The following is a 17,378-nucleotide window of genomic DNA, read 5'->3' as shown; positions in this document are numbered from 1 at the left end:
CATTGGCCAAACTAAGAGAGCCTTAAAATTTCGCGTCAAAGAACATGAGGCATATGTTAGAAAAAAGGAAACACAGAAGTCTTCTGTTGCTCAACATTGTTGGTCCGAAAATCACACTTTCAATTTTTCTGCTGCCAAAATTATTCAAAAAACATCTTCCATTGGAGAACTGGATTTTCTAGAGGCATTTCACATTCATAAAAATCTTTCTGTTCTAGTTAACGATCCTAATTCCAATCCAAATTTGCCTTCGGCTTTTAGAGAAATTATGTTTTAGTTCTGGTTTCGCCAACAGATGGCGCCACTTGCTTATTCTTGTCCAGGCTTTCTTATCTTATCTAAACATTATTTCCTATCTTGTTCATTTGCGGTTTTGCAGCTGAAGATGATGGTTCGGTAAAACCATCGAAACTAGTCCTGTGAAAGTTTTGTAAATTAACGCTGATTTTTGTTGTTTGACTTCTGAATTAGTATTTATTCGGCGTGTTATTGTGTCTTAATATTTTAAATATTTACAAATAAAATATTAAATTGGAGATTTAATTGAAGCCTTATCAGTTGCCTAGCATTTGAAAAAGAAAATATTGTTAAATACTAATTGTTTGCTGCTCAGTCTAACCCAGGCTGCATGGTTGGTTTTCGTAGTTTTTTAGGTTCTCTTTACAAAGATTCTCTATGAAAGCATCTTAATCAAATAGCTCCCATGTTCTTTCTATGTTCAAATAACCAACTAACCTAGTTTAAGCGCGATTTCCAAGTGAAGTTACTAGAAAAATCCTGTAGCTAGCCAATCGGGAGTAATATGAAAGATACGGAACAATAATTGAAATGTTGTTACGGTACGCTGTTTCTTAACTTAGATGGTTATTCCTTAATTAAATAGCCCACCAACAGCCGAGCGGTAAAGACGCTGAACACTGGTAGTTCGGTTCGAGTTTCGAATCCCGCGAACGGGCTGGCCGCATGGGCGGTTTTGTGGTTTTCCCCATGTGTAACGTGTATACGAGCCAGTTTCCCTTAGAAAGTCCTCCACGAAGGCATCCCTCCCTTTAGGCGGATAGCCCTCGTGTGCTTTGCCATAATTAAATAATCCAATTCAATCCTTAATTAAATATAATTGATTTGTAAATTCTACTAGAACTGACGGTAAGAATTGAAGTTGAAATAAGTAATATGGTGTGCAATCTTGATTAATATAAAATTAAAAATATTTGCATAGAAAAATGTTTGCATTCAGACAGAAAGTTTTTTGAAATATTTGCAATTACTTTATAAGAAGGATTTATTAATAACAGCAATAATTACTTATTATATTACTGATGATTAGGATTCAGTTCTTGACAATTACATTCTAAATTAGAATTTGAAGGATATAATGAAAATACGCTACGCACAAAAATACATTTTAGGAAAAAAATGAGTTGATTTTTTATGTTTTAAAACTTCTTAATTCATTTAGTAAACATCGTATCCTCGTTGTTTATTGAATCCGGAATGTTGGTGTCGTTTATATAATTATTCTTACTTGTCCACAGAATCTGCTGACTTATCCAGCCATTAAGTAGCTGCAGATCATTTCTACATAACCATTGAACTTCCATTAATTCAGTCTCTAGAGGGTTGTATGTTTATATCATAATTTGACTTTTATAAAAAATGATTATTCTAAATATTATGTTTCTATAAAAATATATTGTGCTTTAAAAATATGGATAATAGTATCAGCCGCTCTTTCAGCCACTTCAAAAGCAACAGTTTGTTTAGAAATAAATTATGCAGTTAATGTCATAAAATTCAAATAAATATCAAACGAAAATTCTCAGTTTTAGACAATTCGATTTAAACGAAGTAAAGTAGCAGACGATAAAACGCCGAAGGTAAAAATTTACTCTTACAAAAACTTACTCTTAATTTTTTTTAAAAAAGAAAAGATACGAGAGAAATTAAAAAAAAAATAGTTAAAAATTTGAATAATATCATCTATAATTTAAAAAAATAGCCTTTCATATAGTATTAATAAATATTTATTACGCATCATTGAGGGAAAAAATGTCATATAATAAATTCTCTGTAAAATTTTACTTGAAGTTTAAGGTTAAAAATAGCTGTGGCAATTCAGTGTAACAAAAATCTATAGACCACATTTGGCGTTATTATCGCTCAAAAAAAAGGTGCCAAATTTCAAAACGCGAAATTATGTAAATTCGTGTATATCTTAGAAAATTTTGAGTAGAAAAGTCTAATTTTTTGCAGATATGCTTAAAAATACACCTACTTTAAGATGATGGTAAAAATTTTATAGGTTATAATTCAAAATGTTTTTCGAAAAATCTATAGAAATTATTTAAAAATAAAAATTTAAAAAATAAAACGCAAAAAATGGGTAAATTTTATTTGGAATGAACCAAAATTTCGAAATGTGAGAGAAAAAATCAAAAAAGTTTAATAAAAAAAGAGATATTAATAAATATTTGCCAAATTCAATTAACATTGAGGAGCTAAAATTTTAAGAGCTAATATTTTAAAAACTAATCGTACAATTTTTACAAAACTTGGTATTCTGGCATAATTTGAGTCGTAGAATCGAAATATGTAAAAAAATTGGTATGTTATTTCAGAAAAAGTCCGATTTTGTGTCAAAATACCTATGTTAGAATAGTACTATATATAAATCTAATATATATCCTAAGTCGCGCTTTCGAGACATGAAAAACGTAGTTTGAATTTTGTCAATCGCCCCAGTAGAACGGGAGATATAGCACTGTCCCATTTTTTTTTTTGAGCAGTGTACATGTCCAAAAATCAAACGAAAATAAGCAGCATTTTATCTCATATTTTCAACAGTCCGGTTTAAAAAAACGTCGAATGAAAAATTGTTGCCAAAACCACATTTCTAAAAGAATGAATCTATTCAAAATAATGCGATTTCGTCAAAAAAGATAAAATAGAAAAAAAAAAAAAATTGAATGGAATTTTGAAAAAGTCGCTTCGAGGTACTCTGGCTCTTGTCTAGATGCACCTAAGTACCAAATTTCGTAGCCCTGGGTATATTAGCTTACGCGCAGCACGAACAAAAATCACACACACACCACGCAGACATACTCTTTCTTTTATTATATGTAGAGATTTGATACTTTGTAACACTTCAACGAATTTCTGGGTAACAAAATCAAAGATTTCAAAGCGAGTAATGGCAACACCGTAGGGAAAAAAAAAAAAACATTGTTATCTACGCGCGCGAGATTGTGTATCAGAAATTCTAAAGATATGCTCATTTTAAAATTATTTTGCGATATTGCTGTTGATTTAAATTTTATGATTTAAGTGCGAAGAAGATGATATTTAATAAATAAAGGTAACACACAGACCGTTAAAGAAACGACCCTTTGTACATAATGTAAAATTTGAAAGCTTTCAAATCTTTTAAAATTTTTTTTTGCTCTATTTATTTATATGCGTTGCATATATTGCGCAAGCATAAGTTATGATGGGTAAATGCATTATGGTTGAATGCCATAATCAGAAGACACTTCCTCATGATTACTTATTATAAAATCTAATCTGTTTAGCATCCCAAATTATTTTTTCCGTGAAGTTTGAATTTCAAAATTACTTTTTAACATAGACTTAAAAAGAGGCCATCTACTTAATAAAAATCAATAAAGTCATTGAGTCTTTGGACATTTCTTATGCAGTGAACGTCTAAAATGAAGAATGAAGATTGATATATCAGCTCAACCTATCCGCAGTCTATTAAAAACTCTCCTAAACAGTAAATAATATAAAAAAATCAGAAGAATAAACACTGTTTTTCTTTTTCGTTACATAAACGTTCAATCAATTTTTCTTTCATCTGCTATACATCACGGAATAATAGAATCATGGTATAAATTGATGTTTTTATTGATGAATTATCGAAAAATTAACAGTTAGAACTCCTGTCTTTTAATACTCAGATTAACTGTGAAATGCTGGTTTAAATAATTATAAGTTAAAATAAGACAAAAAATTTCAGAAATGTTTCAGATTTTAAATTATGTCCAAAGGGGCGTTTTTTTAACGTTTTGTGTGTTACTTTGATTTATTAAATATCATGTTCTTCGCACTTGAACCATAAAATTCAGTTCAACAGCAATGTCGCAAAATAATTTTAAAATGAGCATATCTTTAGAATTTCCGATACACATTTCGATGCGCTGAAGATAAAAAGGTTTTTTTTTTCCTCCCCTAGAGTGTTGCCATTGCTCGCTTTTAAATCGTTGTGTTTGTTACTCAAAAATTCGTTAAAGTTTTACAAAATATGAAATCGACATAAAACAAATTTCAAATTTCAACTTTGGGATTTCAGATGCCCATATTCGCCGTAGGATTACGTCATTCAAAACATGGATGGCTCTAGATACCGTTGTTTTATCACAATGCGAGAAATATACATACATTTAAGCAGATTTTTCATTATTTAATTTGTTCAAATATAATGCAAGACTCTAACATTTGGTGGCAACAGTTTGAAAAGTGAACCGACATTTATAGGAGTCCGAAGCAAAATACCAAAACGAAAGTAATAGTCCTTCGGAGACTCAAATCCCTTTGGATTAATAAATTAATGAATTTAATTCTCTGTAAAGGGATGAAGTGTCAAGTTTATTCATATATATAAAATTAGAATTTCGACACTTATAATTATATCAACAATTACTGTCTCATGTTTTCTCATAATTATGCCAGTAATATAATTTCTCAATTTTTCATTATTCGTTTATCGCCAATGCATGTATTTTAAGTCTGCTAGTATGTACAGTTGCTAAATTTTTATTTATATGTGGATATACTTTATTAAAGTCAAACAGTTTAATTTCTATTATACTTTATAAATTTTAATGAAGCAGTGTAATATACTAAAGCATTGCCTTATAACGTGTGTATCAAGCCTGCAGATGATAATTTTATGTACGTAGCAGAAATATTAAGCGTTAATATGAATCTTTACCAATATTGTTGTTGTTGACTAATCCTCACTTGTCTGACCAAGTCAGTCAAAGCACACAAAAATCCAAGGGGCAAGGAACTCAAAAATTACGAGGCTGTTGGCAACAGCCTCGGGTAACTTGCAGGTGACAATGCGATTTAGCTCAATTCCGCCGCCAAGTTTGATGCAGAGCACCCCGGGGAAACGGATCTGAGGGTCTCCCACCTCTCTTCCCATTCCATCAACCTCTCGAGAGGACTTTGGGCTCTCGCGTATATAGTGCCCCATGCCGCAAGGACACTATACATTTACAAACATTCACGCCTTTTCCGGGATTCGAACCTGGGTCCTTAGCAACGGTAGTCAGCGAAGTCACCGTTTGGGAGGCTCTTACCAGTGTAACATTTAAGAACATGTTATAAGGTATTTCGGTGCTACTTTGGTAGACGGTTGCACGGATTTTGGCGATTTTCCTTTGGCGAGTAATACAACTGATGGTAAACCCATTGCTGGATAAGTTATTTATGGTAACCGATACTTTGTTGTCATTTTATTTAAAAAATAGTGCGTTTTATTATGCATAAATTCCGTGTTTAAAGTATTATTTATGGCTTTTAAATATTAAAAATCAATTTAATTTTGCATTTTTATTTGAAATAAAAATTTTATTGTTTATCATATTTTATGAAATTTTATGTTGTGGATGATGTAATCAATGACGTCACCTTACTTTAAAAGTAATTCTTTTTAATATGTATAAATTTAATCTAATGTTTTAAACATTATTTATGGCTCTTAAATATTAAAATACAATTTAATTTTGCATTTTTTTTAAAAAATGATTTTATTATGTATGAATTTTTAAATAATTTTAATTCTAGCCGTGATGTAATAAGCTCTCTGATTGGTTATAGAATATTTGTGCATTAACGAGCTGTAATCAGCTCCCTGATTGGTTACTGACAATTTGTGCATTTCCGCGCCGTTTTAAAATTTAATTTATATCTTCGAATTCCTTCAAAGATGTCTTCAAAGATGTTATCTAAATTATGATTCTGATTTTTTATTGTAGTAATTATCAATAAACAACAGGTTAAACACTCAAAAAAATGTAAGTACATATTTTTCTTTTATTTTATAATTGTATACTTCAATTTTTGTTAAAAATATTAATACACTATTTTCAGAAATTGCTGAGATAATTATTGTCCACATGTTTTAATGTTAATTATATTCTATATAACGTATTTTAAAGTATTTGAATTCAATAATATTCTAATTCTTTTAAATGTTGGTATGATGGTTTTTAATTCGATATTCAATTTCAGTAATATTTTAATCTAATTAAACGTTGGCCCAATGTTTTTATAGCGGTGTTTTTATTCTCTTCTTTGCTATATGAAAGTAATAATAACCTTACTTTAGTATTTTATACTCATAGTAAATGTATTTATTTACACTTGCCTGCCATCTTAAAAAATGACATTTTCAACAAAAAATTAATCCATTACTTTTAACGATATTTATTTATTTATTTTTTAAGTTTCGAATACTTTACTATGCGTAAAAACAGCGTTTTTCAAGATGGCTGACGTTTGTAAAAATCGCGCCAACAATTCGGCCAACGTAAATCGCCAAAAATCCGTGCAACCGTCTACCAAAGTAGCACCGGTATTTCTCCCGCCTTCTTTACATTCCTTCGTGGTGTAGTGGTGAGCACGCTCGACGCGTATTCGAGAGGTCCACAGTTCGATTCCCGGCGAGGGCATTGCTCATTTTTCACGTCTCCTGCTTCGAAATAACGTAATGTCTGTACAGTGGCGCCCAAATTAAAATATGGTGAATGATGATTCTTCCCCACCTTTCCTTTCAACCGACAGCGAGGCAGCCGCTCCGCTGGGTAGTTAGCATATCGGCAAGGTAGCCCCGCTGACGGAAATAACTTGATCAACATAACACACTTATGTATACATATTGTTGCGTGCGTACGGGTTCGTTACGAAATGAATGAAAATTGAAGAAAATTTATTATTATCACAACAAATATGATTAAATGTCCTCAAATAATCGTGCAGTATCACAATATATCACAGCAGTTATCTTCTAACTACTCTCAAACGTTCAATAGAACTTAATTCAAAACAGCTAAAGAAAGCTAATCCGCGAATTCGCTACAGAACAAGAGCAGTTTTCTAAACAAACTCTTAAAACAACAACAAACAAACAAAAATCATCGAATTGAGAGGTTTTCCTCCTTTTATAAGATTTTGAAATCACGCGCGAGAATTTTCTAGTACTTTCTAGAAATCAAAATAAGATATTTATTAAATGTTTAATGCACGCGCTCTTGTATTTTCAATTTTTCCGGCTTAGCTTTCTTTTAATATTCGTCACGCGCTGCACTGCGCGGGAAATAAAACCATTTAATTTATAATTGAACTAACATTAGCTATTTAAATACCAAATTCGTAACACTGCCCCCTTCCCAAGGACTGCACATCCCGGGCAGTACAATCCCTGGACAGGAAGCCAAACTTACAACTGTGGCATAAATGCAATAATAAGCATAACATTACGATAATAAACAACATGAACAATAAATGCAATAAATAATACAAATCAAATGCTATCGAATACAAAATACAAATCAAATGCTATCGAATACAAAATACAAATCAAATGCTATCGAATACAAAATACAAATCAAATGCAAAATACAAATCAAATACTAAATACACATTTAGAAACAAAAAGGACCATGGTCTTATACTATTTACAATTATTTACGTTACGTACTATGGCCATAGTAATGAGCTAACCTGTCGTAATGGACGACTTTAGGATTAGAGTTCGAAGACTTACGGATCCGAACCACGACGTCATTCGTGTTCAGCACTGTATATGGACCATCCGAAGGTGACTGTAATTTAGGACTCAGTCCTTTTCGTTGAATCGGGTTCCACAACCACACCTTGTCTCCTTTGTTGGATCTATGTCTAGTAGCTCGCGTGTCGTATCTGGTCTTCACTTCTCCGTCGCCAAGTTGACACGCTTTCGTGCAGAACGGTGCATTCCCTCAAACCGTGCTTGGACATCTTGGATGCGTTCCTCAGGCTATGAAGGCGCATCCGTAGGGCGACCAAACAGGCGGTCACAAGGCAGACGAAGGTCTCGACCGAAAAGCATCTGAGATGGAGAATAGCTGGTAGTCTTGCGTTTCTTTTCGGCCCTAGCACAATTTCGGCAGCTTCCTGAGCTGGGTCTTTCGAAAATGCGTCTGCATTTCCAGGTGAGGATTCCTTCTGAGGATGGATAGTCATGTCCTCAGATGCTGAAAGCAGTTTGTTGTTTTTGAAGTCTAAGGAAAAATTGTATTTCCTTAAAAAGTCCAATCCGAGTATGCATGGATCAGTGATCTCTGCTACATATGCCGTGTGGTGGTAAGCGGCACTTCCAAACGTGATGTTTACGTTTAACTTCCCAGTTATGTCGATCTTGTCACCAGACGCAGTCTGAAGTGTAACACAGGATGGCGTCCAAATAAGTTTATCTTTAAACTGTTCAGCTACATCTTTCCTAATGATGGTAACATTAGCTCCTGAGTCAATGATCATATTGCAAGGAACTCCATCGATATTTCCATTGATGGACAGTCCATTACTGTTGCCACTCATTCTACAAATTTTGAGTGCTTTAAAACAAGGTTTTTATTATCTGGCAACCTCCGTTCCTTGGTATGGTCATTAATTTGTTTCCTGCGTCGTTGCTGAGAAATGGTCTCAATGTTCGTACCCTGGGGTGATCTGCAATTCTTTCGTACGTGGCCTTCAGCTCCACAGTTCCAGCACTTTGGTTTCTTGTCAGTCCTTTTCCTTCAAATGGCATTTAATTGTCTGTTTAAATCGTATGCCTTATTTTCCGTGCTCTGGGGTGTTCTGCAGTTCCTTCGCAGGTGGCCTTCAACACCGCAGTTCCAGCCCTTTAGGGTCGGTTTCGTTTCACCACTATTCCGTCTCAAGGCATTCACTGGTCTTGTCAACTCATCCGTTTTATTATCCGTGCCCTGGGGTGTTCTGCAATGCCGTCGTAGATGACCTTCAGAACCACATCTCCAACACCTTCGAGCCACTTTGTTCTCACTGCTACTCCGTATCAAAGCGTCGGCTTGTCTGGATAAATCATCTGAACGAGCCATCAGATGATCCACTGGCTCGTGGACTCCCATAGCTCTGACTGGGTAGCGGTCTCTATGAGTTGCTTGCTGGGCTGCCTCGAATTTTATGGCGTACGTTTTATGTCCTTCACATCCGCCATTCGTATAGCCTTTTGTACTTCAGGATCCCAATGCCGTCAATAAAGTACTGCAGGGACAGGATTTCTCTTGTTTCTGTCGGGCACTCCGAAAAAGCGTAATGTGACAGCCTTTCAACATCCGTGGCAAGCTCCTGAAGTGATTCGGTGAGCTTCTGCTGACGGGATTTTAGTTGGAGCCTGCTGTAGTCTTTTAAAAACTTCTCCCCAAAGCGCAGCTCCAAGGCGCCTGACAGAGCTTCGAAATCTAACTTTTGTTTTCGGGAAGAGTCTGAAGGATATTCGCTGCGTCGGCTCTTAAATCCCATCCATCTGCGTCCCATCTGCGTCGGAATCCCATCCATTCGCATCCGCCACGATAGAAAATTGTGTCTTATACACCTGCCAAGAAGTCTTCCCATCATATGCCGATAGCTTCAGCGAAGGATGAGCAAGCATTGGTAAAAATTTAAAACCATCCGAATTGCTCCCTGCCGTCGCTACGAATTTCTTTAAAGTATCGACTTCTTTCGCAACGGCTGAAACCCTATCATCAATTTGTTGCTCGACGGCAGAAACTCGCTCTTCTATATGTTCGTTTACAGAAGAAACTCTTTCTTCTATTTCTTCTTTCACCGAAGAAACTCTTTCTTCAATTTGAACTTTTACGGAAGAAACTTTTTCTTCAATTTGCCCAACTTTATTTTCAACCACATCTATTCTGCCTTCCATAGCATCGAATTTGGTTTCTATTATGCAGGCAGTTTCTCTTTTCATTTCGTATTGACTTTCTTCAATCTTTACTTGTACGGCTTAAGTTAATTCACCAGCTTGAATTGCCTTCATCTCTTCCTTAACGGATTCTTGTGACGCTTTCATTTCTTCCTGTCCCGCTTCAATCTTTTCCTGATTAGATTTCATATCTTCTTTCAACGAGACAAAGGCTGAGATCAACTGCCTTAATTGATCTTCCATCGCTCTTGTTATTGGCATTCAAATCCCACTTCTGACACCAAAAATTGTTGCGTGCGTACGGGTTCGTTACGAAATGAATGCACAAGTCCGATGAAAAATGAAGAAAATTTATTATTATCACAACAGATATGATTAAATGTCCTCAAATAATCGTGCAGTATCACAATATATCACAGTAGTTATCTTCTAACTACTCAAACGTCCAATAAAACTTAATTCAAAACAGCTAAAGAAAGCTAATCCGCGAATTCGCTACAGTCAACAAGAGCAGTTTTCTAAACAAACTCTTGAAACAACAACAAACAAACAAAAATCATCGAATTGAGAGGTTTTCCTCCTTTTATAAGATTTTAAAATCACGCGTGAAAATTTTCTAGAGCTTTCTCGAAATCAAAATAAGATATTTATTAAATGTTTAATGCACGCGCTCTTGTATTTTCAATTTTTCCGGCTTAGCTTTCTTTTAATATTCGTCACGCGCTGCACTGCGCGGGAAATAAAACCATTTAATTTATAATTGAACTAACATTAGCTATTTAAAGACCAAATTCGTAACAATATGAATGTGGATTTGATATAAAATCAGAGTCTCGGTATATTTTTTCTTATCGATTTTTTTAAACTGATATTTTATTTTTAATTTTTGATGTAGAAATTTCATTAAAAGACGAGTAATTAAAAAGACAGTGTAAACAAATGCTGGACGAGACGATGGTGCAGTGATGGAAGAAGGCTGGATTGCGGGTGAGAAGAACAGTTCCAGTTACATATTTACAGAGTTATGGATAGATGGTTACAAAAGGCATCCACAACGTGAACAGTAAATGAGTACAGTGCAATATATGAGCAATTAACAAAGTGACTGATAAAACAATAAAAGTAATATCTAAAATAGGGCTAAATACTAAACAGCAGTACTAAAAATAATAAGAAGTAAAATACTAAAAAGCGAAATAATACATAAAATAAAAAAAAAAAAAAAAAAAAAAAAAAAGGCAAAACTGTGAAAACAATGCATAAAATAAGGCAAAATACGTAATTCAAGGTTCATAATTCAGAGTTTACAGCTCAAGGAGATAAATATATACAGAGAATAAGAAAAGCCGAATAAGCTAACTTAAGATAAAATTAATTCATTAAAGGTACAAAGTATACAGGGGGTGTGCTGGTGACGAGGATGACAGCTGAGAATTACTGGGTCCCCTAAAACCCCAGTCACCCTTTAAAAGAAGGAGTGTATAAGGTATTTCTCCCGCTATGCCTTCGTGGTGTAGTGGTCAGCACGCTCGATGCTTATTCGAGAGGTCCGTGGTGCGATTCTCGGCTAGGATTTTGCTCATTTTTCACGTCTCTTTCTTCGAAATAACCTAATATCTCTACAATGTTATAAGCGTTTTCATTCTTTAATGTAATACGTATCTAAACTAAGATACGGTTTAATTATTCATGTCGGAAAAAATCGTGAAATTTGCCTTCTCAGCTTAAGTACCCCTCGAAAAGCCTTAAAAGAGCGAACAAATTATATTGTTATAACATATAATTTGTTCGCTCTTTTAAGGCATTTTAAGTTAGTATGCTGACAGTCAAGTTAGTCAGCTAACAGTCAAGATTTCAAATTAGTGACAATGTATTTGTACGTTCTAAAGAATAAAACATCCAGGAGAGGAGTCTGAACAAAGATTTAGAAAAAAAAAAAAAAAAAAAAAAAAAGGAAAAAAACATGTTAACAAGGCGCACCCCTCTTGTTAAAGAGATTGGGAACAATAATTAAAATATTGGGGATGGTTTTGGTTTGGTTTGGTTTATTAGATTACGGCAGAGCACTCGAGGGCTATCTGCCTTAAGGGAGGGATGCCTTCGTGGAGGACGTTTTAAGGGAAACTGGCTCGTACACACGTTACACATGGGGGAAACCACGAAAATACCCATGCAGCCAGCAACCTCGGACCGAACTACAAGTGTTCAGCGACGTTACCGCTCGGCCGCTGGTGGGTCCTATTGGGGATGGAAGAATGCTAATCGGTTTAGTTTGGTTTATTTGATTGCGGCAAAGCACACGAGAGCTATATGCGTAAGAAAAAGGGTGTTTTCGCTGGGGAATTCCTAAGAGAAACGTAAAACACGTAAACTAAAATATAAGAGAGTTTTTAGTGTCTCGTGCAAAATAAAACAGACAAGAAAGTTAAGCAATGCTAGGTATACTTGCCCACAATCTGATTTCGTATTTTTCTTACTAAGAAACCTTGAATGTAATTCTTAGCATGAAAACCTCTAAATACCTGCAGCTCTTGTGATATATAGTTCCACGTAGTACTAAGTGGTAATATTATGTTGGAGCGTAAGATAAATTGAAGCTTATGAATTCGCTGCACCGCATCTAAACTAGCAACTAATATTCCGTACGTAGTTTTTCTAAGAAAGGAGATAAACATTTTAAGTCCTAAAACTTTAGCGTAATACATTTTTAAAGGGCTAATACATTTTTACTTCCTTGTACGAAGTAAAAAGGAAGTATTGTAATCGCAAAAAGTTTCAGGCAACATATTTCAACGAAAATATCCCATTTTGACCTCTTTCAAATGCAATTTAACGATGTATTTCCGTGATATCTGTATGTAAGGACAGAATAAAACACTCTTTTCCTCCAAAAAAATTATAAAACTGCTTTAAAATGAATTCTGAAGAGAATTTCTCGTGGCGTCTGTACGAACGTATGTACGTACGTGCGTACGTACGTATCTCGCAAAACTCAAAAACGAGTAGCCTCAGAAAGTTGAAATTTTGTATATAGGACTGCTATAACATGTAGATATGCACCTCGTATTTTGGTTGCGATCGGCCGCACCAAACGTATATAAATATATTTATATATATATCCACTCTGTTACCCAGCTCAGTAATCTCAATTTCTTTACTCTTATATGTTTGTAAATTGTAAATTTTTTGCTTTAAAAATGATTCAATTATGTTGTTCTTATCTTCCGGTTAAGTTTTTTATGCCTTTAGTAAATCTGTATGCAATAATTTTTGAATCATCAACAATTTTAAAATTGTTTAAGTGCCGCTAAGCCTAATAATGTTTTTGATGGCGGCCATTGCTCTTGTTTACATTTGAAACAGCAGGATGGCGGATTTGTTGCCAATCTAGAGAAACTTAGCTTCGAAACAACAAAGATAACGCCTTCATTTATTATTTAAATCATGCTTAACCCTTTCTGGATTTTTTTCGAGGAAATAAGCGTTTAAGATTTACATCGTAATTTTTAATACACATATTTTGAGTTTTTATGTATTTTTGCCTTGTTGCGAAGTGAAAACGGAATTAATTGAATGAGGAATAATCAATCGTCTGTGAAAAACTGTTTCTTTTTTGTTTTGTTTGCTTAATTTCTTTTATACATCGTTTTAGCTTTATTATAGTATTTGAATAGAACACGTGGCAACGATTAGATAATTCTTTAAAGGATATAAATTTTGTGCATTCGGAGTTATAATAGGAACGAAATATAATACTGTTAAGTAAACCTAGCGCCAGATTGTCGCTATGGTAAACAAAGTGAATTTTAAAGAATGCATTTATTCTATTGTGGTTTATGCGTTGTCGCGAAATAGGTTCAATTCAGTCTAATAAGATTAAATAAAATGCAAGAAAAAATGCGTATAATTTAATATTGCGTACAAGGAAGTCATGTGGTGTACACATCAGATGTTTTTTGTTAATGGCTCTGATTGAGTCAGAATTACAAAAATCCATGAATGAATTTTAGTACCGGAATTTGTAGGTTTGGCGGCTACTACCTCTTTTATATTTTTTTTATTTATATAAATTGGCGTACGAAGAATGTTTAGATATTCTACACGAGGATGTGCAACAAAAATATGGTCAGCAATAGCAGTTTATTTTGGTATCAAAAGAAACAATAGAATTATGTAATTATAAAATAATGCAATAAATCTGAAAATCTTGAAGATGTATCCCATGAAAGGTGCTGTGAAGCTATAATAGAGGAGGTTCATGACAACTTATTTCAAGTCATTTAGCAAATCTTTTGCCCATGACATATCATCGAAATTTTCAATGCAATTATTTCCTATTTACGTACGGTTTGGTTATTTTGTAGAGATATGGGGTATTTTGGAAGCAGGAAAGATGAAAAATGAGCAATCGCTTTGGCCGGGAATCGAACCACGGACCTCTGGAATAGCGGCCCAGCGTGCAGGACCGCTACACCACGAAGGAACACTACGAAAGCAGGAAAAATACCTTATAATAATTTGATTACTGCAAAGCATTGGAGGGCTATCTGTCAAGGGGAAGGAATGCCTTCGTGGAGGGCTTCGCGAAGGGTAACTGGCTCGTATACACGTTACTCATGAGAAAAATCAGGATAACACCCATGCACCCAGCTCATTGGCGCCTAGGTATAGTGGCTATGGTAACTTACTGCGGTACTAAAGGACCTGGGTTTGAATCCCGGAGAAGGCATGGATGTTTGTAAATGTGTAGTATCTTTGCGGCATGTGGCACTCTAAATATATGGCGAACCGAAAGTCCTCTCGTGTGGTTTGGTGGAAGGGGACAGAGTAGGAGGCCATCGGACCCCCCTCCAAACTGGTGTGGAAGTAGATGTCCAACCTCCTTGGAGCTCAGGCAACCATTCTTCCATGAAATCATAGACAAAATAACAACAATAACTCAGCCCGCTCGCCAACCTCGGACGGAACTACCAGTGTTCAGTGACATGGCTCGGCCGCTGGTGGGCCTTAATAATGATAAAATATTGATAATTGATTATCCTGTCTAGATAATCAATGATAAAACAACTAACAGATAAAATGCGAAGACATGTAGAAAATATTTTGGGCTAACAAACGTGTATTTGGAAAATTATTTCATTCTGCGAAATATGAGGCTAGAAGTGCACTAGGAGATAAAAATCATTCATAGCAGAGATCTTATATTCGAAATCGAAAAGTAAGTAGAAGATAGATTAAATCAATACTTAGTTGTCCACATAAAATTCATCAAAAATATCTGAGAGAAAGGCTAAGCGAGTCACAGATACCTCATATTGAAATAATACCGTCAGAAAATTAAATTTCCCAAAACCAAGCAAAGGAAAATATTGGATAGGAAAAACTACATCCCGCCAGAAGTGTTTTGATTTAATCTAAACTTCTGGTTTCCCAATGTTGATGATAAATAAAAAATAGATAAGTAGTAACACGTGACGAAGATTCTTCCAAGTAGAGATTTCAGAAGCTGATTGGGTAATAATGAAACACCACGGTAGTTTCCGAATGCAAGTAGTGCACAAAATTTAACTTCGTTTTATGTTAGGTGCTGTGACTGAATACACCTGCTAAAATTCTAAAAAGCATAAATTCTACCCGAAAGCTTTCATAAACTGTAAAGTTACCAGATGCTGGTAATTAAAAACTACGCTTTTAATAAATTATAGAAATTTCGTGATAACAAATTTTACGTAATTTTTACTTCCTTGTACGAAGTAAAAAGGAAGTATTGTAATCGCGAAAAGTTTCAGGCAGCATATTTCAACGAAAATATCCACTTTGACCGCTATCGAATGCAATTTAACGATGTTTTTGTGTGATATCTGTACGTAAGGACAGAATAAAAGACTCTTTTCCTCCAAAAAAATTATAAAACTGCTTTAAAATGAATTAATAAGAGAATTTTTCGTGGCGTCTGTATGAACGTATGTACGTACGTGCGTACGTATCTCGCATAACTCAAAAACGAGTAGCCTCAGAACATTGAAATTTTGTATGTAGGACTGCTATAACATGTAGATGTGCACCTCGTATTTTGGTTGCAATCGGCAGTACCAAACGTATATAAATATATTTATATATATATATCTACTCTATTACCCGGCTCAGTGATCTCAGTTTCTTGACTCTTATATGTTTATAAATTGTACATTTTTTGTTTTAAAAATGATTGAATTATGTTGTTTTTATCTTCCGGTTAAGGATTTTTTGCCTTTAGTAAATCTGTGTGCAATATTTTTAGAATTATCAGCAATTTTAAAGTTGTTTAATTGCCGCTAAGCCTGTTTTTAATGGCGGTCATTGATGTTTACATTTGAAACAGGAGACTAGTGGATTAGTTGCCCATCTAGAGAAACTTAGCTTCGCAACAACAAAGATAACGCATTCATTTATTATTGCCAATTAAATCATGCTTAATTCTTTCTGGAATTTTTTCGAGGAACTAAGCGTTTGAGATTTACTTCGTAATTTTTAAATATATTTTTAATATACAAAATATTTTAAATATATTTTGAGTTTTTATGTATTTTTGCCTTGTCGCGAAGTGAAAACTGAATTAATTGAATGAGAAATACTCAATCGTCCGTGAAAAACTGTTTCTTTTTCGTTTTGTTTGCTTAATTTCTTTTATACATCGTTCTAGCTTTGTTATAGTATTTGAATAGAACATGTGGCAGCGATTAGATAATTCTTTAAAGGATATACATTTTGTGCATTCTGAGTTATAATATGAACGAAATATAATACTGTTAAGTGAACCTAGCGCCAGAGTGTCGCTATGGTAAACAAAGTGAATTTTAAAGAATGCATTTATTATATTGTGGTTTATGCGCTGTCGGCGAAGTAGGTTTAATTCAATCTAATAAGTTTAAATGAAATGCAAGAAAAAATGCGCATAATTTAATATTCCGTACAAGGAAGTCATGTGGTATACACATCATATTTTTTAATTAGAAATGTAATTCATAATATTATTTATTTAAATGATCAATTGGAAGAGCTAGTTTCTGTTTACATATATTTCTAAAAGCATACAAAATACTCGCTAGAAGATTAAGCAAAGGGCATGAGAGAACATTCTAGAAATAGGGAGAATGAGAAAGTATGATACTAATGGATTTCCTTTTTTTGGAATTCGAGAATGTGTGATCACGATTTAATGAATGCAGAACCCTCGAGAACAGGGAGTTGAATTTTTTAAGGAAAAGAAGCTGATCCTTTACCGTCGGAGAGTGACCATGAACGAAGTGCGTTGCCTTATTATGAAAGAACGACAAGGCACAGGAACGAATAAATTCCCATAGTCCGGTCCCATAGAGGGAAAAAGTACCTAATTGTATTCTTAAGT

Source organism: Stegodyphus dumicola, chromosome 7 (genome assembly GCF_044657685.1).
Source record: "Stegodyphus dumicola isolate Sdum_Otavi_A_Nest chromosome 7, ASM4465768v1".
NCBI lineage: Eukaryota > Metazoa > Arthropoda > Arachnida > Araneae > Eresidae > Stegodyphus > Stegodyphus dumicola.
Note: the sequence above shows the minus strand (reverse complement) of the source record.